General features: G+C 44.1%; 1 pseudogene; it reads right to left on the bottom strand.

Moving 5' to 3' along the window:
• Positions 1 to 2038: 2038 nt before the first annotated feature.
• Positions 2039 to 2612, bottom strand: LOC110307299 (large ribosomal subunit protein uL22 pseudogene; annotated as a pseudogene).
• Between the last annotated feature and the right edge of the window lie 22530 nt (positions 2613 to 25142).

The following is a 25142-nucleotide window of genomic DNA, read 5'->3' as shown; positions in this document are numbered from 1 at the left end:
AAGCTGAATGCCAGCCATAGCCAGAGGCTGAGCTATTATACACGTCTGGGCGAAAGCAAAATTGGGGCATAGAATGGACTTCTGTTGAGGCAAGATTTTCAAAGCGTTTGGTGCCCACGCTGATAGTTTCTGTTGGCACAAATGAACTCTGTTCTGCTGAAACCAAATCTCTCCATACACTGCCTTTCTTCCCCCTGCCTTTTCTGTCTTTCTCCATATAGTTTACTGAACAATACCAATAAAAAACATTTTTAAAAAATATCTAGTTTCAAGTGAAAATAAACAGCTCATACCCTGATAGTGAAATTTTCAGAAATTTTGCGATTCATTTGTTAAAGTTGTTGTTAAAAATTTTAATTATATATCTTAGAATTAAACTGGAGTGAAAACAGCAATAACTGTAAAGTCATCAGTTGCTCATTATTTCTCTAGAGTTTATAATTTATTTTCTATAGTCTTAAGTTTATTTGCACTATATAATGATGTAGGCATACCTCTCTAACGTTGATTTAAATTTGTCAAAGGTGGAAGTATTTGTGCCATGCACATATTCAATTGCTACAGATCAAGGCAAGATTTATTGATTTGTGATTTCTCTAGGCAGAAGGAAGCGATGGATAAGGTGCTAAATGCAAATTACATTGTGAATAACACATACACAGTTTGGAGAGATGATACTTCAGTGTTCCAAAACAATACTCTGAATCAGTTACGGAGTCGTGTGTGTGACTGGGGAATGAATGGATCCTAACACACATCTTCAATATTTCACTTCCATTTCACTTGTTAACCAAAGTGAGAATATCAGCTAACATTCATGTCTACGCTACATGCATTGTTTATCAATAGCTATCATCGATTGGCAGCAGATACAAGAGTTTGGCAAAAATCAATGGAAGCATCATATCTTGTAAGAATCAAATGGCTAGGGGCTGATATTGAGATGTAAAGTGAATAAATAAATAAATTTAATAAAAAAATTTAAAAAGAATCAAATGACTATAAGAAATTTATCACAAAGCCGTATATTTATCATATATACGTTGTGTACTGTGCATACTTTACATAAGTAAATCCATATTCAACTAATATACTAACCTATGCAATACACACATACATATCTTTTTTCCTAGTACTACTGGCTCTAATAAAATGTATATGTACATGCATATGGATATGTAATTTTTGTATGATATATAATGGATATGTTATATATGCTGTATATAGTTGATATATAATAGATATATAACATGTATAATATTTCTGTTCATGACTTTGGGCATGGAATAAACATGATAGATAATGGAGATTTGATCAAGGTTCCATAATGTGATCAAATTAAAATAAGTGCTCTATCCTTTACCCTTCTGTGGAAAAGTGCTTTTACTCGTGTCCTAACGTTCCTGTTCCCCAGATAAAAATCTGTGCCACTAAAGACACCGAGCAGAACAGAAATAATGGCACATGGTAGAGGCCAGGGTAGAGGTCAGGAAGGAAGGAGCAGGCTGGGAAAAATGCTTCCTGGGTCAACCTCTCACTTCTCATTTGAAGGAGTCAGTGTTCTAGGAGTGAAAGTCCAGGAAGAACAAGCAGGTGGATATTTTAAACAGTTACCCTCCTGGAAGCCCATCTGTACCAAGCATTGCACTTCTGTGAGATACACGCCAAGTACTCTGTAAACGCAGCGAGGGACATCCTGACAGAGTCTGACTTATCAGAAGTCTCTACGTGTTACTTCGAGCAACCTACATCATATGTAGTACTCTGTGTATGTCATACATTAGCTTCTGCTTAATGTCTCCATGGACTTTGTTTGTTATTCACCTCTTTTTAAATAGATAATTGCCCCTTTAATAAGTATTTTATTTTGAATGAAAATGGTCTCATAGGCTCATAGGTTTGAAGGCTTGGTCCCTGCTTGGTGGAACTGTCTGAGAAAGATTAGGAGATGTGTTATATATCTTGTTGCAGGAAGTATGTCACTGGGAGTGGGCTTTGAGGTTGTTGGTTTTTTTTTTTAACTTTATCTGCATTTATTTTATGCTGGATTTATTCCCGGTTTTTGTTTCTTCAGTTTCTTCTGGGATATCTTTTTCTTCTGTGCAACCTCCTCTTCTGGCTTTGGAACGATCTGTTCCTTCTCAGTGAGGATCATCTCAATGTGGCAGGGGGAGCTCATGTATGGGTTAATCTGGCCATGAGCTCTGTAGGTTCGTCGGCGCATCTTAGGTGCCTTGTTCACCTGGATGTGTTCAATGACTAGAGAATCTAAGTCTAAACCCTTAAGTTCAGCGTTACTCTGCATTTTTAAGCATGTGCAGCAAAAATTCAGCACTCTTTTTTGGCCACTGACCCTGTGTACAGCCCCACTGTTTGGCCTGGGCGCACCTACTGACTCCACCATTATACGGACGGAATGGCACACATTGCTTCTTTAAAGTGACATCCTTCAGATACTTGGTGACTTTGCGGATATGCATACCCTTGATAGCCTGGGCAGTTTCCCGGGTGTTCTTAAAGTGAACACGAAGGTTTGAACCTCTTGATTTGCATGATTTTGTGGGATTTTCTGGGTCAAGAGAGTAGCGAACCATCTTGGCAGGTGACCTCTGGCCACTTACAGGAAGAGCGGCTTTGAGGTTTCAAAAGCTCCTGCCATTCCCAGTGAGTTCTCTCTGCCTCAGGTTTGTGGATCAGAACAAAAGCTCTCAGCTACTACTTTAACATCATGCCTGCCTGGTGCCATTCTCCACATCATAATGGCCAGAGATTGTATCCCTCTGAAGTTGTAAGCCAGCTAAACACTTTCTCTATAAAATGCCTCATTTTTGGTGTTTCAACACAGCAATAGGAAAGTAACCTAGACAATAAGCAATATTTTGCTAATTCAGTCATCACATCTAAGCAATTTTTAGCTGACCTCCTTTATAGACTTTTCCAGCTCCTAGCCCACCATGGAGAGGAAGCACGTGGGAGCTAGCACACCGAAGGGAAGGTGCTGTGTGTCTACCTAAACCCTGTGGTCTGTATGTTCATATGATGGTGATGATGGGTGGAGGCCCATTTCAAGCATCTGAATGATGCAACGAGCCTCTGGAAGAACTTACTTCCCTAAAAGTACATAAACAATGGCCCTAGAGAGATACGCCCCTGCCTGGGATCAGCCTAAATTTGCTGAACTTGGGTAAGGAACTGTATGTCTCAGTGCTTCCTAAATTATCCATTTTAGCACTGGCTGGAAATCCCAAGTGAGATTCCCAGCTTACGTCTTTAGAACACTTATGAGAGAGAATAATAACAATAAAAATAACAGCAGATATTAACAAAGAGTAGCTATTGTGGCGTGGGTTGTTCTTAAGTGTCTCATGAACCATTAGACTATCTTCATTCTCCAAACAACCTCCTGCCGTTGGTGTTGTGAGAGGGGTGACTGAATCCTGTCATCCATCTCTTCTCTCTGGGTACATAGCTAAGACTATTTCCCAGCCTCCTCCTGAATTCTGTGTGTCATGTGACTTGAGTGGCCAATTGAATAGGGGTTGAAGACTCTCATCTCTTGCCCCTCTATAATTTATCTCAGGGGTCTTCAACAATCAACTCTTGGAGTTGCTAGAATGACTCTCAGCCTTGGTCCTTTGGAATGGTTAGAAGAGAGTCCCTTGCTCCTCTAAAAGTACACTGGAGGATTTTGTGACAGAAAAAATAACTTCTTTCATGTTAACATGCTTGGTTTTATCTGTGACACCACATAGTGGTGCTTTGACCAAAGTTTACAGATAAAGTCACCGAAACGCAGACAACTCATCCTGATCACACATCTAGTACAAATGGAATACAGTCTGGACGATTTTAAGTAGTCTGGACCCTTAGTTTATTACACACACTCTTATGGACTGGAAGGAAGTTACCAGAAAGGAAAGACTGTGAGAGAGGTAGAGGTGACACCAGGGACTACGTAGTCTAGTGCCCCTTGTTGCCTGCCAGGCTCTACCCCAGAGCTAAGGAGGCAACTCTAAGACTCTGTAACAAGATGATCCAACAGGCTGTCAAGGACCCTTTTGCTGAACCCCTAATCGCTCGCTGGCTCCAGCATTTAGCCAGACTCTGGAATGTAAATGCAAACTTTAATCTCCACATTTACAGATGGGAGAATAGAGACTAGAGGATAGATAGCCCACCAAAGGCCAACCTGTTTCGAGGGGATAGAACAAAGTTCAAATCTATCAAACTCCGAACTGTTCCTATAACCATCATCTATGACTTTGCCTCACGTGAGGGCGAGGAGCTGAAGATGCCCATGGACAAGCTTGAAGTGAAGAACGGACTGTAGGAAAAGCCTCCCATGCTTAGCTACTGGTGTTCATTGCTCATTTGGAAGTCATTACCACATGTGAGGTGGCCGCGCCTTTACCAAGGTACCATGAAAAACAGCTTCCCAGAGGAGTTTCCTTTATTCATCTGCTTTGAAGCACATGCCTGCTTACCTTTGGTGTCTGCCCTGAACTTCCTCCAGAGAAAGCCTGAATTTAGTTCCTCAAGGAGATCTCTGAGCTCAGCACTCGTGGGTGGGCAGCAGCTTGCCTTCAAAGGGGGGTGCAAAGCGCTCACTCAGTGGAAGAGTGGAGAGGGCGAGTGGGAGGCTCCATTCCCATTTCACAGGCGGGAAGACTGATGACAGTGAATGAACTCTGCTGCTGCCCACAGACTCTCACAATAGCCACTGATCTTATAATTCCTATAGCCCATGTCTATGGATCTGCAAATCACCAGAGTGAAAGCCGATCTGGGCTTTCTAAAGCACCGTCCCCTCCAGGGGCCCGGTAGGAAGGAGACGGTCCTTGCTGCAGCCTATTGGACCCACTTGCTAAAGAGCTCAGCTCCATCTCCTCCCCTCCCGATGGCTCAGGGGTCCCCTCTGCTGTGATCCACAGCTCTGCATTACAAGGGTCCCCGTGAGCCGTGGGGTCACCGCGCCCTGCAGCTTCCTTTGTCCCTGCCCTGCCGCCGCCTTTGCGTCTGCAGCAGCTCAGAAGCCGGAGCAGCTACGCAGGGCGTGCCGGGGCGCTGCTCAGTGCACTAGCACCATCTAGGGGTAACTGGGTGCAGCCCAGAAAGCAGCGGGCAAGCTGACACCTCAGCCTTCCCCAGACCCCCCTTTGGGTTTTGTGGTTAGAGAGGAAGTGGCAACAAGCCCACCCTCTTGGCTCTCTCTCCCTCTCTATTGAGATGGCGTTCTATCTCCAAACAAATTCCATCTTTTAATGGTCGCTAACAAACAAGGAGAGAAACTGAGGCTTTGGAGGGTTGGCTTAAAAATTTTAATACAAATTATGACAGGACAAAGGGCAGAACCAAGTGTCCAATCTGTGCATTTGGCCTCTACTTCCTGTGTGACCTTGGCCAGATCAAGTGACCCCAAGAGACCTAACTGTGTCACTTAACGTTAGGAACCATCCACAAGGCCTTCCTTGGTCCTGCTTGCAGGGGAGGGCAAACCAACCAAGAGAAAGAACAGTACAGTAAAACCCTGCCTGAGCATGTGAATGAGAAGATATGAGTCATTGGTCAAGATCAAGAAGAAAGGATGTCTGAGAAAAGAGCCTGCTCCATAAACTTGCCAAATTATCCTGCCCACAAAGGCAGGGCTCCATCACCCTCCAGGCAAAGGCAGCTCCCTTTAGACTCTGGCTTTGAGGCTCATGGCCAGGGTTATTATCTCCATTTTACAGCTGAGAAAATCGAGGCAGAAAGAGCCATAGATATTTTCTCAGAGTTGAGTCCCAGGGTAGCCAAGAGTGACGTCATCATTTGCTCGGGCTGAGCCCCTCTGAGTCTGGGTGGGAAACTCCTTAGGGAGATGCTGGAATGGTCTGGAAACGTGGTGTGTGTGTGTGTGTGTGTGTGTGTGTGTGTGTGTGTGTGTGTGTGTGTGTGTGTGTGTCTTTCTCTCTGTGTGTATGTGTGTGCTGGGGGTGGGAGAGCAGCCACTTTGGTCTTACCAACTATAAATGGGTATGCCTGGAATTGTGTTAACATTGCCTTCTATGACATTTACCAAGACCACAAATTTGAAAAATAGCTGAGTAGGTTCATGTACAGACAGTTTACACAAATTTAATAAAACAGATTTTTTTCCCACATGACATCAGTTGCAAACCAGGATGCAGGGAAGGGTGCTTCCTTGAGAGCCCTCTGCCATCAGAAAAAAAATACAGAGTACAGTGGGAACTCCCTGGGGGTCCAAGATGCTGGAGACAGATGACTCAGTCCTGATGAGATACTCATGGGAGAACAGAGATGGCTCAGCAGGTAAAGGCTCTTGCCCTGCAAGCCCCACTACTTCTGTTCAATTCCCAGAACCTACATAATGGTGGAAAGAGAGAACTGAAGCCACAAAGTTGTCGGACAACCTCCACAGGTGTGTGAGGGGCCCAGTATGATACCCACTCTTGCTCCCACATCATGCACACCCATGCACATGAGCACACACCCGCAGTAATAATAAATAAATTAAACTAGTTCTTTTGAGAGAGGTGATATGCACACTAGAGGATAATGAAACATGGTCAGGTGGTCTTAGCACAAAGAGCTTCAGAAACCCTGTGGCCATGTGGCTTTTGTGGTGGTCTCTCCCCCCAGAACCCCCCCCCCACAGCCACTCTCTGTCCCTCCCCTCTCCCAATAGACAGTGCCCCACTAGTTCTCTGCATCTTGGGCTTCCCTGAAGCCTCTTTTCTATAGTATACTGACAATATCCCTGTGTCTGCCAAGAACTAGGGTTGCACATGTGGACTTCCCCTCTTCTATCTAACACAGCTGTGTCTTACCCTGCTGTACCTTGTAGCCAGGCCACTTTGGGACATGCTGGGCCAGTCATTTGTATAGACTTCGACGATTGTCCTAATCTCTGAATGTGCCCTCCATTTCAGCAAACAAAGATGGTTTATTTCTTATCCCTAGTATCCTCTGTGATTCAGCCTGTATCAATCTGTCCTTTACCAGATTCATGCCCTGTGGCTCATACATTGTATGCTCTTGAGACCCTGGGCTGTGTTTAGTCTGTGCCCTATATATCCTACTGCCAATCCAGGAGAGCCTATGTGATGGCTTTCCAGAAATCTTGTTGAAGTAATGATCCCCTTAGACTAATTCAGTGTGCTGGGCGCTAGACCCAAGGTCAAATTATTCCCAAATATCTGTACAGGCAGAGTACATAAGTCTCATTACATTCATCCCTCAGAGAAACTATGCCACCAGATTGGGAATGTATAAAAACTCATCTAATTTCTGTTGTTAAAAATCTATGCTCCTTTTGAAGGCACAAAGAGCAGCTCCTTTTGGGGTCATGAAGAGCAGCCGAGGCTTGGCACTGTGAGAGGACATGGAAGGACATTGGTGAAGGTGCAGCCTCAGTTGCAGCCAATGGCACAGGGCTGAAGGGGTCATGCAAAGGATTTGAGGCTTGCCACCATGAAGAGAGCCATGAGAGGCTATTGGTAAAGTCTAGTTGCAGCAGAAGACTCCAGTGTATTGGAGATGCCAGTACCATAGGCTGATCACCAAGAACAGCAGTAGCAGTAGAGTGAATCAACCTGAGCTTAGAGTGCTACAGAGGGAAGACCCGGAGAAGTGATGCCAGCCCTTTGGAGGAGCCCAGAAGTTCATATGTGGATCTTCTCAAACAAGAAGCTGTGAAGTTGAAAGTTGACGTGGGGACCCCAAGATGTTAAAGATGCCAGAGCCATGGGATACTTGCTGAGGAAAGCTGCTATCATGGAGTGGAACCAGCCCAGGAGACAGCAGTTTGTTGCAGTCAATACAGATGAAAAAGGAGTTGGAGAGCTGAAGACTGCTTTGACATCAGCTATGGAGATGCAGAGAATGGAGTTTGCCCAGCTGGTTTTCTGCCTTGCTTTGGGGATTTCAGTTAAGTGACTGGATGAATCTCAGAAAAGACTTTGAACTTTGGACTTTTAACATTGTTGAGACCACTATAGACTGTGGGGACTTTGGAAGTTGGACTAAATGTACATTTTTATTGTGCTATGGCTAGATATGACCCCCATACACTCATGTGTTTAAATAAGCCTATGGGGGTCAGGAAGTGGAATGTTCTGGTTTGAATATGCTTGGTCCAAGGAGTGGCACTATTAGAGAATGTGTCCCTGTTGGAATACGTGTGGCCTATTGGGGTAGGTGTGTCACTGTAGGCGTGGGCTTAAGACCCTCATCCTAGCTGCCTGGAAGTCAGTATTCTGTTAGCAGCCTTCAGATGAAGATGTAGAACTCTCTTCCTGAATGCTGTCATGCTCCTGCCTTGATGATACTGGACTGAACCTCTGAACCTTTAAGCCATCTCCAATTAAATGTTGTCCTTATAAGACTTAAAAAATAATCTATGCTCTGTTTTCACAACTTATCAGAAAGTTCTTCATCTACTGCATTGATTCGAAAGAATTCTAATGTTTCAACCCTTTAGTATAGTTCTTCATGTGGTGGTGACTTCCCCCAACCATAAAATTATTTTCACTGCTGTAAATTTTATAACTGTAATTTTGCTACTGTTATGAATCATAATGTAAATAGCTGATATGTAACCCCTAAAGGGGTCGTGACCCACAGGTGCGAAACACCACCCTAGACTCACTTTCTTCATAGAAATTGACAATTGACCTCGTAAGTGTTGAGGGGAGGGATTACACGTGTTATGCATTTTTGGATTTACACTCTTGTTCCTGCATGTACAGAAGTTGGAGTTTGACATCTGGTGTCTTCCTCTGTCACTGTAAACATCCCTGTATTTTTGAGACAGGGTTTCTTACTGAACCTGGGCTTATCATTTTTGTCTTTGTTTCCCCCAATGCTAGGATTAAGGGCATGAAAAATCACACCCAGCTTTTATCTGAGTTCTGAGGATGCAAACACACGTTCTCATGCTTGACTAACTAATCAGCAAGTACTTTGCCCTTTAAGTCATCATTGCAGTTGACTTGGTGGCAATAATCTGGTGGGACACATAGAAAGAGAGAACGTGGTATTCCTCTCACTAAAAGAGTACACAAGGTGCTCAGGGAACCACAATGGGTCACGGCATATGGAAAAGCTGCAGCTAGGCAGTCTATGAGCCTTGCACAAGGTCACCAAGCTCATTTGGACAGCTGGGTCTAGCCCTCCAGTTCAGAGCTCTAGCATTCCCGTTATCGGCTTTTCCATAGGTCTTCTTTCTGTGGGGGGATTTCACTGTCTCAAGCACGACCTAAATTTGCAGCCTGCTGGAGACCTTCTATTTTTACTTCCAATACTATTTAAAGCACAACTCCCTGCCCCATCTCACTCCAACTAAAAGCATGTTAGATTCAATGACCCTCGTTTTGATGTCTGATCCCCAAGCAAAGTCTATGGTATCCAGGGAACATTACATCATTCTCGAAGATTAGAGATTTCAAAATACTGACCTAAATGAAGCCTGAGACAGTAGCATTGGCTACCTAATGAAGCAAGGGTTAGCCCCAGATCTCTCCCTCTCTGCATTGACAGATCAAGTGTGAGAACTCATTGTGTTCCATCTTTGGAGGGTGTGGACACCTCATGGGCGTGAATGAACAAATCACACTGGGTATTTCTGAGAAACCAGGTGAGAGAAATGAGCCAAGGTGAAGGGGGTGATTGTCTAATTACCAAGCAGGCCTGCAGATGGAGATAGAAACAGAAATTCTGAAGTGTTATGTATCACAGGCACTCTGGTTAGTCAGTGCCCTCTTCTAGGTTTTATCCTTTAAATATATTATCACTGAGAAATATGTAGGGCACAAGTTAGTATCCCCAATTTATTAAGGAGACTGAAGTCTAGGGAGTAGAAATATCTTATTTAGGATGGCTTGGCTATTAGTGGAGCCATGGCTAGAAACTAGGTCTCTTTCCCTGGACATAAGTAAAGTGTGAGAATTTCAGCCTTTTCTTGTGACTGCTACCAGACTCTATTTCAGGGGAGGAAAGAGGGCTATTTTGGCATCCCCCTCAAAGGAGCTTAAGACTTCCAGGAACTGGCTGAGCATGACCCCATCTGCCCTTCCCCACCCCCACTCTCATTAGATCCTGTATTAAGGCAAAGGGCAAAAGGACTCTGGTCTGCCATCGTAATGGCATTGAGATAATATCCTGACTCCCATTTCTGGGCACTTCCATGGTTTTAGCCATAGCTTCTTGAACCCAGATGGTGCTTCCAGTTGCTAACAGTGGTTATAACATCTTTGTTCCCGAGCCATTGGAGCATTGTGTTCATTGCAGTGTCCAGGTTCATGTTATGGGACTGAGTGTCTGTGTCTAAGCCTTTGTTTTAATTTGAAACCCCACACACTTTCTTCTAGGTGTGACACAGAGCTGAGGCTGGCATTGGCCCTGGGCTCCAAGGCTTCTAAGAAATGGATTCTAACAAATGAATTAGGCCTTCTTTGGTTAACCCTATTTAAATTAGCACATTGATTGCTTCTAGTAGGAGAGTCTGGTTGCTCAGCTGTAAAGGCTACCATGTTGACCATGACTGGTCCCTGAGGACTTCTAGCCTGTGTGCTACCTCCATTGCCTAGGCCTGGTTGAGGATACCTACCAGATCCTATTTCAGTACTAAGGTATCTGTCATCCATCCTACTCTTTGTTAAAGTAATGGAGTTTATTTTTTATTCAGTCCTACATTAATTGAAGGGTTGAGTCAGCAATGAAGGTGAATGAGGCCAGAGAGCTATCTCTGGAATGCTTTCTGTCTGCCTTCAGAGTCAAGGGATTCTCTGCCCCCCCCCCCCCCCGTTTATTATGACCCAAGCAAATACATGTTTCATGCTGCCTCTAGTTCTACTAATGAGACCTTTTCCGTTCTTCACGAGTCCCTCTGCTCATTTACTGTGTGTGGGGTTCTGAGGGTAAAGGGCCTAAGAACCCTTTTCGAGTGAAACTAATAAGACCTTCTCATTCTGCAGAAGTGAAAGTCTCAAGAGGGACAATGGCAGGCCCGAGGGTGCTTAGTCAAGACTTCTAGTGGGTGTCCCAATTCTTGACTCCTCTTTCCTCTGTTAAGCATACTAGGAGGAAGACCATCACAGGCATTCCTATAAGAAGACACACTGAACAGGATAAAAGAGAGATGTCTTGGCCCATTAGTAAGGAGATGGAGACAGTCACTGTATGCTGTGAAGATCTGATCTCTGCTTAGGAAGAGAGGAACAGTCAGGGATTTAGGTTGTAACAATTGCTCTCTGACACTGAGTTACTGGTACCCTGAGAGTAAGAGAGCCTTATAGGATAGAAAGCAAGAGAAAAGATGCGGAGTCGTATTTGCAATAGGTTCCAGGAGTCACATACATCTGTCTGCTTCTGCCTATGGGGGGAACGTCTAAGAGATGGGAACAGAGAATGCCACCACCACACTTGTTCCTTCCTTTCTTATGCCCATTGCTCTTTCACTGTTTGGCTGTGAACCCACTGTGTAGACCACACTTCCCTTGCACTCAGCATCATCATGTCTCAGCCTCCAAGTGTTAAGATTATAGGCACACCACTCATGAGCTCACAACAGCTACTCACAAGCGTGCACAGACTCCGCACAGCACTGGAACTATTAAATATCCCATCCTGGATGGAGGAGGGCCAGATAGCTCTCCCATGGAGCTATTGGCAGTAGACAGCTGCTGGAGGAGGAAGAAGCCATTGTCTTTACTTGTGTAGTAGCTGATGACCTATTCATGCTCCAGTGGGTAGCTCCACACCCAAGCTCATGATGTGCTAGCAGCCCTGGTTAAACTAGGTGGATCCTATAAACAAAACAAAAAGACTCAATAGTGAGAAAGGGTCTTGTTGGGAGGAGAATGTATTAGGGGGCAGATAAGAGAGGTGGTGTGGAGGAGACAGATAAGATAGAAGGTGAGTGCGACCAGAATGTACTGTATTGTACTGTACTGTACTGTACTATACTGTCTGTGTGCGTGTGTGCTCACACACATGTGAAATGGTCAAAGAATAAATTAATTTAAAAATCACCAGAAAATGTAGTGCCTTTTTAATTCCATATCTGAATTCTACTCCTCCGATCTGTCTCCCTTCAAACTAGTCCAATGCTTGGAGACCATCCTGACTACTGCAGCTTTTTAAGATTTGGAAGTAGAGAGCGTAAGTCCTACTGCTCCTCTAGCTGCCTCCATAGCAACTCCTGGAGCACTGGGATCTAGCTGTCAGGGAGGTGCTTCGAGTTCACTTCCAGCTAGGTTTCTCTCTGCCCTGGATCCAAGGTGTATAACGTTTTGTTGTTGTTGTTGTTGTTTGTTTTTTTGTTTTTTGTTTTTGTTTTTGTTTTTGTTTTTTTTTTTGCAATCAGGTTTTACCATCTGGTTCTGATGGCAGCAGAGAGCAATGACAACAATATGAATTGTTTTGGCCTCTGGGGCTTGGAAGCTTTCTTGTACCTGACATTCAGCTTGCCTTGTTAGTTTTGGTGAGACAATAATTTCTTTATAAAACAAGTCACAGTGGACAGGATCCGTTTTGGTCACTCAATGATTCAGAAGGCAGGAGCCTTCATCTTAAGAGAGAACCTAGCGTTTGAAACTGAGTTACCTTGGGAGCCTAAGAATGGAAAGCAACCATCAGTCAGGGAGCGTGGGTTTAGTCTGCCCAGCTCCAGGCCATACCTGGGAGGCAGCTGTGGAGAGTCAGAGGACCAGATGCTGACCAGCTGTGAAGTGAAGCTGACAGCAGGATCCCCTCAGGCAGTGAAGTTCACAGGAGAAGGTAATTCTGCCCTCAGTGGCATATGATAGTGTTGAGCCAGAGGGCAGCTGGTGGCTCCATCTCCCAGGCTAACGATCTTCTATTCACTGGGAGATAGCCCCAAACTCTAAGTGAGCACAGTCTGCTCAATACTCAAAATTGTGCCCTCCCAGCAGCGTGGTTGCCTGCCCATGTTTCAGTGCTGTGGCTGCTTTCCACACGTCTAAGGCCTGTGGTTGATACCTCTAAGAACAGCAAGCATATCAACGCTAATTGCAGGAGGAAGAAACGGCTTAGCCCATAAACAGCAATACCAAGCGTGGCCAGCAGAGGGCAGTGGCATGCAAAAAGCAATGTCTAAGTGACTACAGCCCTGGCCCACATTGGACACTTGTCCAATATGGAGTCAAGCAGTAACAATAAGGAAGACGAGATCCTACAAGTCCAACAGACTCAGAGAATGTGCAGTTTTTGATGATCCAGAAAGTAACTGCTCCAACACTTCATTCCCTACTCTGTTCTTGCCAACCCAATTCCCGTTTTATTACACTCTTGATACTATTTTGACTTCTTGATATTTTGAAAATATGGTTTTCCTTATTTATCCTTCATACATTCATATCCTGTTGTTTGGTAGATCCTGAAACAATAACAGTGAGTGACTTCATTGTTCATCTTTAGATAGGCCCTCTGTACTGGCTGGGTTTGGGTGTCAACTTGACAAGTTGGAGTTATCACCGAGAAAGGAGCTTCAGTTGGGGAAATGCCTCCATGAGATCCAGCTGTGGGGCATTTTCTAAATTAGTGATCAAAGGGGGAGGTCCCCTTGTGGGTGGGACCATCTCTGGGCTGGTCTATAAGAGAGCAGGCTGAACAAGTCAAGGGAAGCAAGCCAGTAAAAAACATCTCTCCATGACCTCTGCATCAGCTCCTGCTTCCTGACCTGCTTGAGTTCCAGTCCTGACTTCCTTGGTGATGAACAGTAGTGTGGAAGTGTAAGCTGAATAAACCCTTTCCTCCTCAACTTGCTTCTTGGTCATGATATTTTGTCCAGGAATAGAAACTCTGACTAAGACACCCTCCAAATGAAAAAGCTGTGAAGAAAGTTTACAGTTCCATTACACCATAAACCAAAGAGACTAAGAGGCAGATTCTATAAAGCAGAAATGCATTCCTTTTGAGCTGTCTCTGGAAACTTCTTTAAAATAGATGCCATTCTGGATCACAATGTAAGCCTGAACAAATGCAAAAGAAATGAACGGATGTAACAGGTCAGATGCCAGAGTGGAGTTATAAATCAATAGCAAGAGAAGCTACACAAACCCTTGGAGACTACACAGTACACTCTTGAATGACAAAGGTATCATAGAAAAAAATCAGGGAGGAAATGAAACAATTCCTGGAATCAAATAAAAATGCAAACACAACTTTTCTGAATATTTCGGCTACAACTAGGACAAATTTTAAGAAGAATGCATGTATTTATGAATTCTTATAATAAAAATCAAAAATTATATTAAATAAATAATCTAATGATACAACTCAAAGATCTAGGAAAACAAGACCAAGACAAAGGAAAAGTAGAAGGCAGCAATAAAAAAATAAAATGCAAGCCATAAGTTAATGGCATGGGGAAAATATCTTACTTTCAATATCTTCAAAAGATTACCCATGGATAAACCTAACAAGGAGATATGGTCATGGGTCAGCGAAGTAACTACTGGAAAAAAGTCATATTATTGAAAGCTGTTTATAGATTCAACATAATCCTCATGTTAATTTCAACCAGATTCTTCACAGAAACAGAAAAAAAAACATTTAAAGTCATGGAAACACTAAACAAGCAAGCAAACAAACCAACAAAAAGAGGACCAGCAGTTTAGCAACCCTAAATGGAAAGAGGAATGCTGAAAGAGCATCATCGTACCTGGTCTCAAACTACACAATAGAGCCATCGTAGCAAAACACTCTGGTGTTAGCACAGAACCAGATGTGGGAGCCAATGGGTTAGAAGACCCAGAAATAAAACCACACAGTTACAGCCATTTAATTTTCTGGCCAAGTCACCAAAAGCAGGCCTTTTAAACAACAACAGCAACAGCAACAACAACAACAAAATAAATGCTACTGGGGAAACTGGGTATTCACTTATAGAGAAGTGAATACGTAAACAAGAATATACCAGATTTCTATTACCTTGCACAGAACGAAGACTGAAAAACACTCTAATGTGGCTTTGACTGCTAAAAGCAAACATCCATAAAACAAGTCAAGATGTCAGTAGAGGTGAGACACCACTAAGCTCTGCAGATCATAAAACAAGTGGACAGACCAGTGAGGTTCAGCAAATTTAAGACATTTTTGAAGAACTGAAGAATGTTCCTCAACTGTCTATCAGACCGACCGACATACCAGCTCGATTTTATAGAGTCATTTTCTCCACGGAGGATCCCTTCCTTTCAGATAACTCTATCGTGTGTCAGGTTGACACAAAATTAGCTAGTGCACACCCGTATGTGCATGTGAGGTGTGTGTATGTGTGTACTGAGAGAAGATCACGAGAAGGAAGAGGTGGGTCTTAAGGAGAGAACGTGGAGACAAAAAGACAATAACAGAGTATATGTGATATGAAGGCAGAAAATGGGACTATCTAGGGAGTAGTGGGGGACCAGCAAAAGTGGGCAGAGGTGGGGGGGGGTCAGTGGGAGAAATGAGTGAAAAATAAAGCATATTTTACACATATATTGCACATGTATAAAAATGTCATAATGAAACCCATTACTTTGTATACTGACTTAACATGGAAAAAATTAAAACGTGACTTTTTAATGAGGGTGGGTGGCAACTAGACTATAAAGTACAGTGGACAAAGCTTCTGGCAGTCATTTGTTGAGACTTTGTTTATGTTCCTCTAGGTGAAGATCCCCCTTTCTTAATCCAAGTAGCACATTTGACATCCTAGAGGACCTAGAGGCCAGTGCAAGACAACCTTGGCTGCGTCTTGATCTGTCTCACCAAGGGAGGATTGGTACACTTCAAACACACATGCACCCTGTTGTCTTAGGCCCTTTATTGATTGTCCAGAAGTGAGTTTAATGAAGACAGAATGTCTCTGGTAAACAAATCATTATCCATGATCAAGGAAGTGTAAACAGAACCTGGCCTGGGAAACAGGCGAGTTGTTTCTCCCTACCACAGACCGAGCCACGTGGGCCTTAGGGATTTGCTGAGATCTGGAGCCAATAAGGTACTTCTCAGGACGTCGGGGAAGACCCTGAGATCAGAGGCACTGAGATCTCCAATGGGATCTTCAACATCAGATCGTATTACAAAAAACTGGAAAAAGGGACTTAAACAGGACTAGGGGAGTCTTATTTTAAAATATTCAAGATTTTGAGTTATAATATAAAGGCAACAACCATGGCAATACTTAAACCATTCCATAAAGAAACAAAGGCAAACGTTTCTCTCTTTATACTCTTCACACACACACACACACACACACACACACACACACACACACACACACGTTCTTACAGCACATTATCTACTTTATAAAATTTGTTTAGCTCATCTAGCTTCTTATGAAGACATACTGTTTAGAAAATTATAAGACAACAAGTAAATATATGAAGTTATATTTTTCAAAGTATAGTAGGTCCCCAATAGGCAGTTGCTTTCACAATTTCTCTAATCCTATAATTGCTGACATTTTCACTGTTTAATTACTACAGTGGTAGGATGTGCAATTATGTCATATTAATAATGTAATGCTCATTCTGTCTTATTGATTGTTAAACTATGTGCCAAAATATCTGCCAGGTGCTTTGCATGCAAATCGACATGGTAGTTGCCTTGCTTTGGGTTCAAACTATCATGGTAGCTGTCTCACTTTCTCAGAGAATATTATTAACGCCCCTTTACTACTGTGCAGAGAAAGCAGGCATCTTGTAAACACTCCATGCAGACATATGGGGAAGTCTTGGTTCAATGCCAAGTCTGTCTGACTCTACACACACTGCTCTTCCCATTATCCTGAGCTGTCTGCTTTGGAGAGATTGACAACATATTTTAGAATTATTTCGAGTTATTTCCCCTGTCCCTGCCAAACGCACTTCATATATACCCACTGGCAAAGCCATCTGAAACTTCAGATGAGCCTTCTTGCTGAGAGACAGGTAAGCCTAAAGAAGACTCAAGGATTCTTTCCCCATTTTTGTCACTTCATTGTCCCCCTGTAACTTTACCCAGATTGAACCACAGTGCTTCTGGAGCAATGCATGCCAGTGCCAGCCACTTCCGAGCCTGCTTTGCTATGTTGGCAATACTGATGGCCAGAAAAGAACCTTGTGGCCATGGCATCTCCTAGCAGCAGGAGATGAGTGAGACCGGAGCTGAATATTGTTCCTTGTGAGTCCTGTGCTTTCTTTACAAACTGGGAAAGAGCTGTCAGTTTGCATTCAGCCAGTGCCCCTGAGAAGCACTTGAACACCTCCAGTCATAGGAGGCTCATCAGCTTCCAGGGAACTCCATCATATGACTGCAAAACCCTGCTGACTTGGAGGTGGGCAATAGACATTTATATTTAAACATTTAGGGAACAAAAATTGGCATCTACCTTCTGGAGTTCAATGTCTCAATATAGAGCAAGAGCTTTTAAACTCTTCTTAGTTTTTGTTCCGCTAATCTCATTCTTGGAAATTTATAACTACCAAAGAACAGTGTTGGCACGGGGGCTGGGGGGGGGATATTCTCTTTTTAACATTGCAAAAAGATTTATAATATCCTTGTTTTTAATTTTCATTTTTCTTTTAATTTTTTATTGCACATTTTATTTATTTACATTTCAAATGTTATCCACTTTCCCCGTTTCCCCTCTGCAAACCCCCTATTGCATTCCCCCTCTTCCTGCTTCTATGAGGGTGCTCCTTGACCCACCTACTCCCACCTCACTGCCATAGCATTTCCCTACTCTGGGGCATCAAGTCTTCACAAAACCAAGGAAGGGCCTCCCCTCTTATTGATGCCAGATAAGGCCTTTCTCTGCTACATATGCAGCTGGAGCCACAAGTTCTCTTTGGTTGGTGGTTTAGTCCCTGATTTATAATATCTTACATGTAAATGAAAATATGCATCATTAAGAGTGTCTGTTGGCTTAACTCAGACATGTATGCTCAGGCAACATGTATGTAAACATAAAAGGAGAGTTCTCTCTCCAGTAACATGACCTAGACCAAATAATGGAAAGCCCTGGGAAGAAAGCTTGGCATGGACATGTTTTAAAGCTGTTTGAGTAACCCTCATGAATAGCCAAGGCTAGCAACTATAGTTTTAGGAAGAGATTCATAGTCACCAAAAGTATACCTAGCTCTTATTATTCAGAAGGGAAGGAAGTCATATGTCAGCTGCTTTCTTCAGGGCAGTGATGTCAAGGTGACTGGTCAGGTGACAGCCATCCTGGGGCTCAGCACCTGGGCCATCCTGTAACAACAACAACACACACACACACACACGCACACACGCACGCACGCACTCGCGCATACACACACCAGCCATCCACAACTACTCACTATGCCACATGGAGTTGAGCCTCCCAGGTCTGCTGCTGGTTATTTGTGGCAATAGGAAGCTCAGGCATGACCGGTTGATTTGCTCTCTAACTGGCACCACGATTCTTTCTTTTTTTTTCTTTTTTCCTTTTTTTTTTGGGGGGGGGGAGGGGGTTCGAGACAGGGTTTCTCTGTGTAGCCCTGGCTGCCCTGGAACTCACTCTGTAGACCAGGCTGGCCTCGAACTCAGAAATCCCCCTGCCTCTGCCTCCCAAGTGCTGGGGTTAAAGGTGTGCGCCACCACCGCCCGGCACGATTCTTCACTCATCATTTGCAAAGCCTGAGCCTTCCTTTCTTTTTATAAAACGAAGGTAATAACGCCTACTTCGCTGGGAGTGCTGAGAGGGGTGAGAGGGAGTACCCTGTGCTGTGTACAGAACAAACTGCCCATGTCTTCTGAAGGGCAGCCGGGGAGGAGAAAGGGTGCTTCACACAACCACGATGTGGGGAGGCTGAGAGGGCTGCCTTAGGAGGAGCCAGAGTGCTTCTTAGGTCAGCCCCGTAGCCGCCTTCTTCATCCTCCATCTGTGGAGCTCTGTGTCTGTCATTTCTTCTCACTACTGCTTGATGTGATCAGAGCCTCCTGGTGGTTCCTGCCGCAGTTTTCTCTGCCCCGCTGTCACTAGTATCCCTTACAAGTATCGGCCTCTCTCTAAAATTACATTCCAGGAATCAAAGTTCCTACTTTTATCCCCTCCAGACATGTCCCCTGCACAAATCGGAAAAGTGGCCAGGTATTTTTTTTTTTTTCTTCCCAGTCTTGTTCTTGTTAGGCACTACTGCTGAGGGATCTGGTTTCTGGTCCTTCGAGTTCTACGATCCTCCACTCAGTGGACGAAGGCCAAAGTAAGATATTGGGAGTGTGTTTCTGGGCATCACTCTTGAGCATCTTCTAGGTCAAGTTCATATTTGGTTTTTTGTTTGTTTTGCTTTTATTGAGAACAAAAGCCATTGCTGCCTGAGACTGGCTTCAGGCACATATATGTATTCTTGAATGGCTGTGCTCTGGCATCAGAAGACTGTCAATGAGCAAGTGGGAACAAAATACAATGAGAATCCAGACATGTTTTTCACTGCTTATTCCAGAGCTAATGTGACCCCTTATGAGCTGCCACTATCCCTTACCCAGGCAAGCATGCTTGCTATGGTTTAGCAGCCAGCGTAGGATGTTAGCTGAGGAGGATCTGACCAGAGGCTGTATCATTCCACTTGGATTTCTAGCCTCCCAAAGTGCAAACTAAATATCCCATTACGGTAAAGAAGAGCTCTCCCAAAGTGCAAACTAAATATCCCATTACGGTAAAGAAGAGCTCACAGACACAATGGTAAAGTCTCTTTCACTGCCAACCTCACTGGCTAGTCTCAAAAAAGTCAACGTTCATCTGAAAGGTTCCTTGTACCATGTCATTTCTTGGCTCTAAACTTACAGAAACTTACCATTTAACTCTGAGCAGAAGTTCCAGTCTTCACTAGGACTGAAAAGTAACCCGGATCTGCCCCACCTAAACTTCCCATACTCACTCAGCCTCAGTCTTGTGCTGGTGGTCTCCAGGGGATGCTCTGACCTTAGGGGCTTGGCATTATCTCCATCCTCCTCAGCCTCACTTATATTTTGCTACTCCAGCCGGAGCGCTGTATTTTGCAGGGCATTTGAGTGAACATAGCTGTAGGCTTGGTAGACGAATCATCAAGAGGTCAGGCATGTTAAGAAACACCCGTCTGTTCACACAGAATCCCCTAGTCTGCTTTACCTGAAGTCAAACATCTGGATAGAATATGCACAAACCAGACCACATATCTGGGTGTTCTGCACATGGGGGTGTTTGCCAGAGAACACTGACCATCTGGCGACTGTCACAGCTCTCACTTTCTGTTCTTGGGTTAAGGTTCACTGACGTTCAATTCCACAAACATTTGTTTATGCCAACAGTTTCCTGGACCTCGTGTGAGTTGCAGGGAAGGTACAGATTAACAGGTCCCACTATAGAGGAACCCTTAGGCCAGAGGAATGACAATGAGGATATGGGCAAAGGAAGTGAAGGCAAGAAGAGCTTTGCACAAATTCCAGATGCAAAGCAGAGGTTGTTCACAGAGGGGCTCCTGACAACTAATCATGGCACCCAGCAGGCTGCAGCTGTAGCTGTAGCTGTAGCTGTAGCTGTAGCTGTAGCTGTAGCTGTAGCTGTAGCTGTAGCTGGAGCTGGAGCTGGAGCTGGAGCTGGAGCTGGAGCTGGAGCTGGAGCTGGAGCTGGAGCTGGAGCTGGAGCTGGAGCTGGAGCTGGAGCTGGAGCTGGAGCTGGAGCTGGGAGAGCTGTGGCTCATCAAGGCACAAGGCAACCAGGCAGCCTGAGGTTTAGTTATTGAACCTCTAGAATGGGAAGGATCAGTTTCTGGCTTGTTCAAGGTTAAGACTAGCAGTGAAATAAAGACTTGGAGTCTTGTTGTGTAGCAAAATATTATTTTCTCTCTCTCTCTCTCTCTCTCTCTCTCTCTCTCTCTCTCTCTCTCTCTCTCTCTTTCTCTCTCTCTGGTTTGTTTTTCGAGACAGGGTTTCTCTGTATAGCCCTGGCTGTCCTGGAACTCACTCTGTAGACCAGGCTGGCCTCGAACTCTGAAATCTGCCTGCCTCTGCCTCCCCAGTGCTGGGATTAAAGGTGTGTGCCACCACGCCCGGCAGCAAAATATTATCCTTATTGAGAGTATGTGCACCTAATTAAAAAAAAAACTTTTCTGTGTGAAAATATGGTTTAACCATGGACTTATCAAATAGAAATTGTAACTTCAGAAAATAGACCCTATCCCTCTCTTGGGTAAATATTTACTCACCAATGACAAGACTCACCAATAGCTTGACTTCACTGTTCTCCTAGATAGGTCTTTGCCAATTACAGGGACACAAACTACTTTGGCCTCTCTAAGCCATCAGCTTGATCTTCTCTGTCCTAAGACACCAAAAGTTCAGCCACATTTGAGTCCTAATAGGGGCACTTTGCTGGAATCTTGATTATGTGGCATATTCTAGGGAGTATTAGCCTCATTAGCTGCACCATAGACTTCACTGTTATTCTATTGTCCTGCCTATATCCGTACCATGATGGCAGGGCCCAAATCATCACTGCTCCACAATGACTGATGAAGGAAGTAGCTTCAATCTGACATCCTGACATTTAGCAGGATTTTCTCTTGTTGCCACCTTTCTACTAACTATACTGCTTCCTTGTTTTCTTTGCTCTTGCCTCCTTTGTCTTTATTTCTCCTTTTCTTTTCAACCCTGCTTTCAAAAAAATTCATCATTTCTGCTTATCAATTGTCATTTCTATTTGTTTATGAAGCATTGGTGTCCTCTAACCAAGGATGGAGTAAGGGCAGGTGAGGAAGGGAGCAGCATCCTTGAACTTACTGGAGGATTACCATCTTGCTAAGGGTTTGCCATGCACTGTACCACATATGCCCACCCCTATGCTGTCGGGCACATTTCCTTGTTCCTACTTTGTAGGGGAGGTTGAAGAGACCAAAGGATGTTTACAAAGTCAGATCTGTGTAGAGAGTGGTCATGTCACTTCTCAAGTGCCAACTGCATACAAGAGCATGCACAAGTCCAGCACCATAAAAGACATCGATGGCATTTCTTATCAGTTTCCCAATCCAGCAGCTCCTGCGCCTCTGAAACCTACTTGGCATCCGCTTAAGCACATTGCTGATCACAAATACATCACAGCTTGGGGAGAAACACTACAAGTAAAAAAAATGTCCAAGTAGCTATAAAGGAAGCAAACACAAGAACTCATTAGTCAGTCCTGAGCTTAAGTGATAAGTTCTAGGATGTTCATGTAATTGTTTCTTTCATGTAATACTTACTGTTCGAACATATCCATGTCACATAACTTATGAATGTGTCGCCACAGAAATAAGGGGTCAAGTTCAAAATGGAACATCTCTTCCCAGAAAACAAGAAGTCAAGAAACAGAAATCCAAACTAGGTATGTCTCTGTGAGCCCTGGGATAAATAAGAGTAGACGTGGCCTTAGACAAAGGAGGATATTCTGTTAGGAGCATCATGACCTGACATCAGAGACATGAAAGCTACAAGAAATGAAAGCCCTGTTCAGTTTGATTATCATGAGGTTTTTGCTCCTCTATTTTTCAAATCTCTATGGTTTATCACTATTCATGATGATTATTTTAGACTATACTAGACAGAACTGTGGCACCCCCCCCCAAAACACAAACCACTTTTCTTCAATGTTATGGGATACTATTCTCAGCAATCACACAGTGTCCGTTTTTGAGAAGGTAGAAAAACCCATCCTTTACAATGTTATTTTGCACAGAAAAAAGGAATGTGGTTGAAAACAGAAATAAGAAATTCCATCTCCCATCAGCTCTTCTGCCTGGCTGTTGTGGCTTGTTGATAACATAGACTCATCCTCGTTGAGGTAGATGGAGAAAGTAACGGGTCTTGTGTTGATGTCAGCTCTTCTCCCACCCAGAATGCTGCTGTATGACTGTGTCAGAGAGCTGTCCGCCCAGCTCTGTATGCATTTAATGTGTAATGCCACTGTGCTGACACTGTGCTTTGGCTACCCAGACAACTGGAACGCAGAGCCTGGCCAAACCCAGTTCTTTCGGTGACCGACTTGGTTAGACGATGGAACATAAGAAGCTATGCCACTCTATCTGCGCCTTCCCTTGGAGCTTTTGCTCAGAGCCCAGTGACAGAAAGAACATGATTTCAGCCAGCCTTGTGGGAATCTGGGGAGACAGAACAGCAGAACACAAGCTGAACATGCTCAGTCAGTAGATTTGCTCATGTTGCCCACAAAATGCGCTTTGGGAAGACGATGCCATGCCAACCCTGTCACTCCTTTCCAGAGACCTGGATCCATGCTAGATTCTCTTTCCCACTCCCCAGCCCCTTGCCAGCTAGTCAGTCACCACATACTCTGCATTATATTTTTGCCTATCATGTGAGCTCTCCCTGTAACTAGCTCCCTCTCTTAACCTCCTTCCCGGTCTTCTCATGCCTTCCCAGCCTTCCTGTCTCCACTCCAGTTGCCTCATTGTGGTCATGTTAGCCTTTCCTTTTCCAAGCCTGTCAATCACACTACATGGCCCTTCAGGTCAAGCCTGTTCAAGGCATTTGGAAGTCAGGTGTGCACTGTGGCATAAGCCATGAGAATTGCCCATACTCCTCCTTGGAGATCAAACCTGGCAGCATCCAGATGCAACAGTTTCCCTGACAATCTCTCTGTAACGTATCTCCCTTTGTCCAAATATCACCCGTCCTTTATATACACCCAAATGACGCCTCTTCCAGGAAACTTTCCTGACCCAATAGTCTGGATCCTCTTCTCTATGTCACATATGACATTTGTTGTGGAAATCTCCTAGACAGAGCAGAAGTCTTACATGAGTCAGGCTTAGGTTTGAAACTTGATTAAGCTACAAAATGGTCATGTGCTACTACAAAGTTCATACCTCTAGCCCCAACATCTTCATATGTGAAATGAAGGGGGACACATCTCCTCCATTTGCTGTGAGGATCAGTGATAGTATGTGGAAAGCTATTACACAGTACATACAATACACACAGTAGGTCATTTATAAAGTACAGGATGGATGCAATTAACCATATCTATTATTATGACTATCTTCAAGTTGGTTGGGTATTAGCCAATGCTCTCGTCTTCTGAGGCACAGAGCCGTAGCAGCGTCATGATCTCTTGAGGGTCATGAGTTGGACTGAATGTCCTGGTTATTTAGGGGAAACCTGTTCTGGGGAAGCTAAAGAGGTGCAGACTGGTCACAAAGAACAGAGGCTCTCATCAAAGAGCCAAAGCCCCTTGGAGGACAAGTCTGATCGGTTAAAACAAAAGGAAGGGTTTCCTTGACAGCCCCGCTCTTCCCCTCCCCCACTCCTCTGTTCCTCTGGGCTGCTTTTGTGGCCACACATGTTTCCGATGAATCTACGTTCAAATGAATTTCAGCCGACAAATACTCGATACAGCTCTTTGGTGGGAGAGAATTCCATCAGAATGAGGTCATGGTTTGGCTACAGTAAAATTAAAAATAACCCAGAGCGTCCCCCCACCCCCACCCGGCTGCCCAACCTGGCATCAACCCAGGGCGGTGCATTTGGGAACCATTATCGGGTTTATCGGGGTAACGTATCGCAGAAAACCTGCTTCTGTTTATAGACCATTTTATTATTCCGTTTTGACATTTCCCTTTTTTCTTCAACCCCTTTCTCCCCTAAGCAAATATCTATTAGACTGAGTTGAAATACGATCCAAGCAAATGTACTCTTTTTCAACTTCGGGCTAAAGCAGGTCTGACTAGAAGCAGAAATGCTTAAGTGAAAAGTTATGATTTACTTGCTTTCTAAAAGGAAACAGTGTCAGAGGGAGAATTTTATGTGACAAGGGAACTTGTGCACGGGCTGGCAGCTGACTGAATTGTCCTGGGAAAATATTACTGCCTAGGAGGCTGGTCTTGGCCTCGAGCGCCCCCTATGGTAGAATAGAAACACTGCACCGAAAAAACCGGATGGCGCAGAAGGTAAGATTGGGTAGAGTGTAGATATTGTGTCTACTCTCACCCCTTATGCTTTGCTGTTAGGCAAACCGAGGGCCGGTGGTTTGTCTCTCAAGGCAACTTGTACAATAGCATAGAGTAAGCTAGGGTGCACAGTGGAGCGTGGAAGATGGCGGCATGGGGAACAACCTGACCACGTGATTCTAAGAGATTTTTATCTTATGCTACTTTGAGCATAGACTC

This window comes from Mus caroli, unplaced genomic scaffold (genome assembly GCF_978045245.1).
Source record: "Mus caroli unplaced genomic scaffold, Mus_caroli_1 scaffold_14, whole genome shotgun sequence".
In the NCBI taxonomy this organism is placed as follows: Eukaryota; Metazoa; Chordata; class Mammalia; order Rodentia; family Muridae; genus Mus; species Mus caroli.
This window is presented reverse-complemented; position numbering and strand designations above follow the sequence as displayed.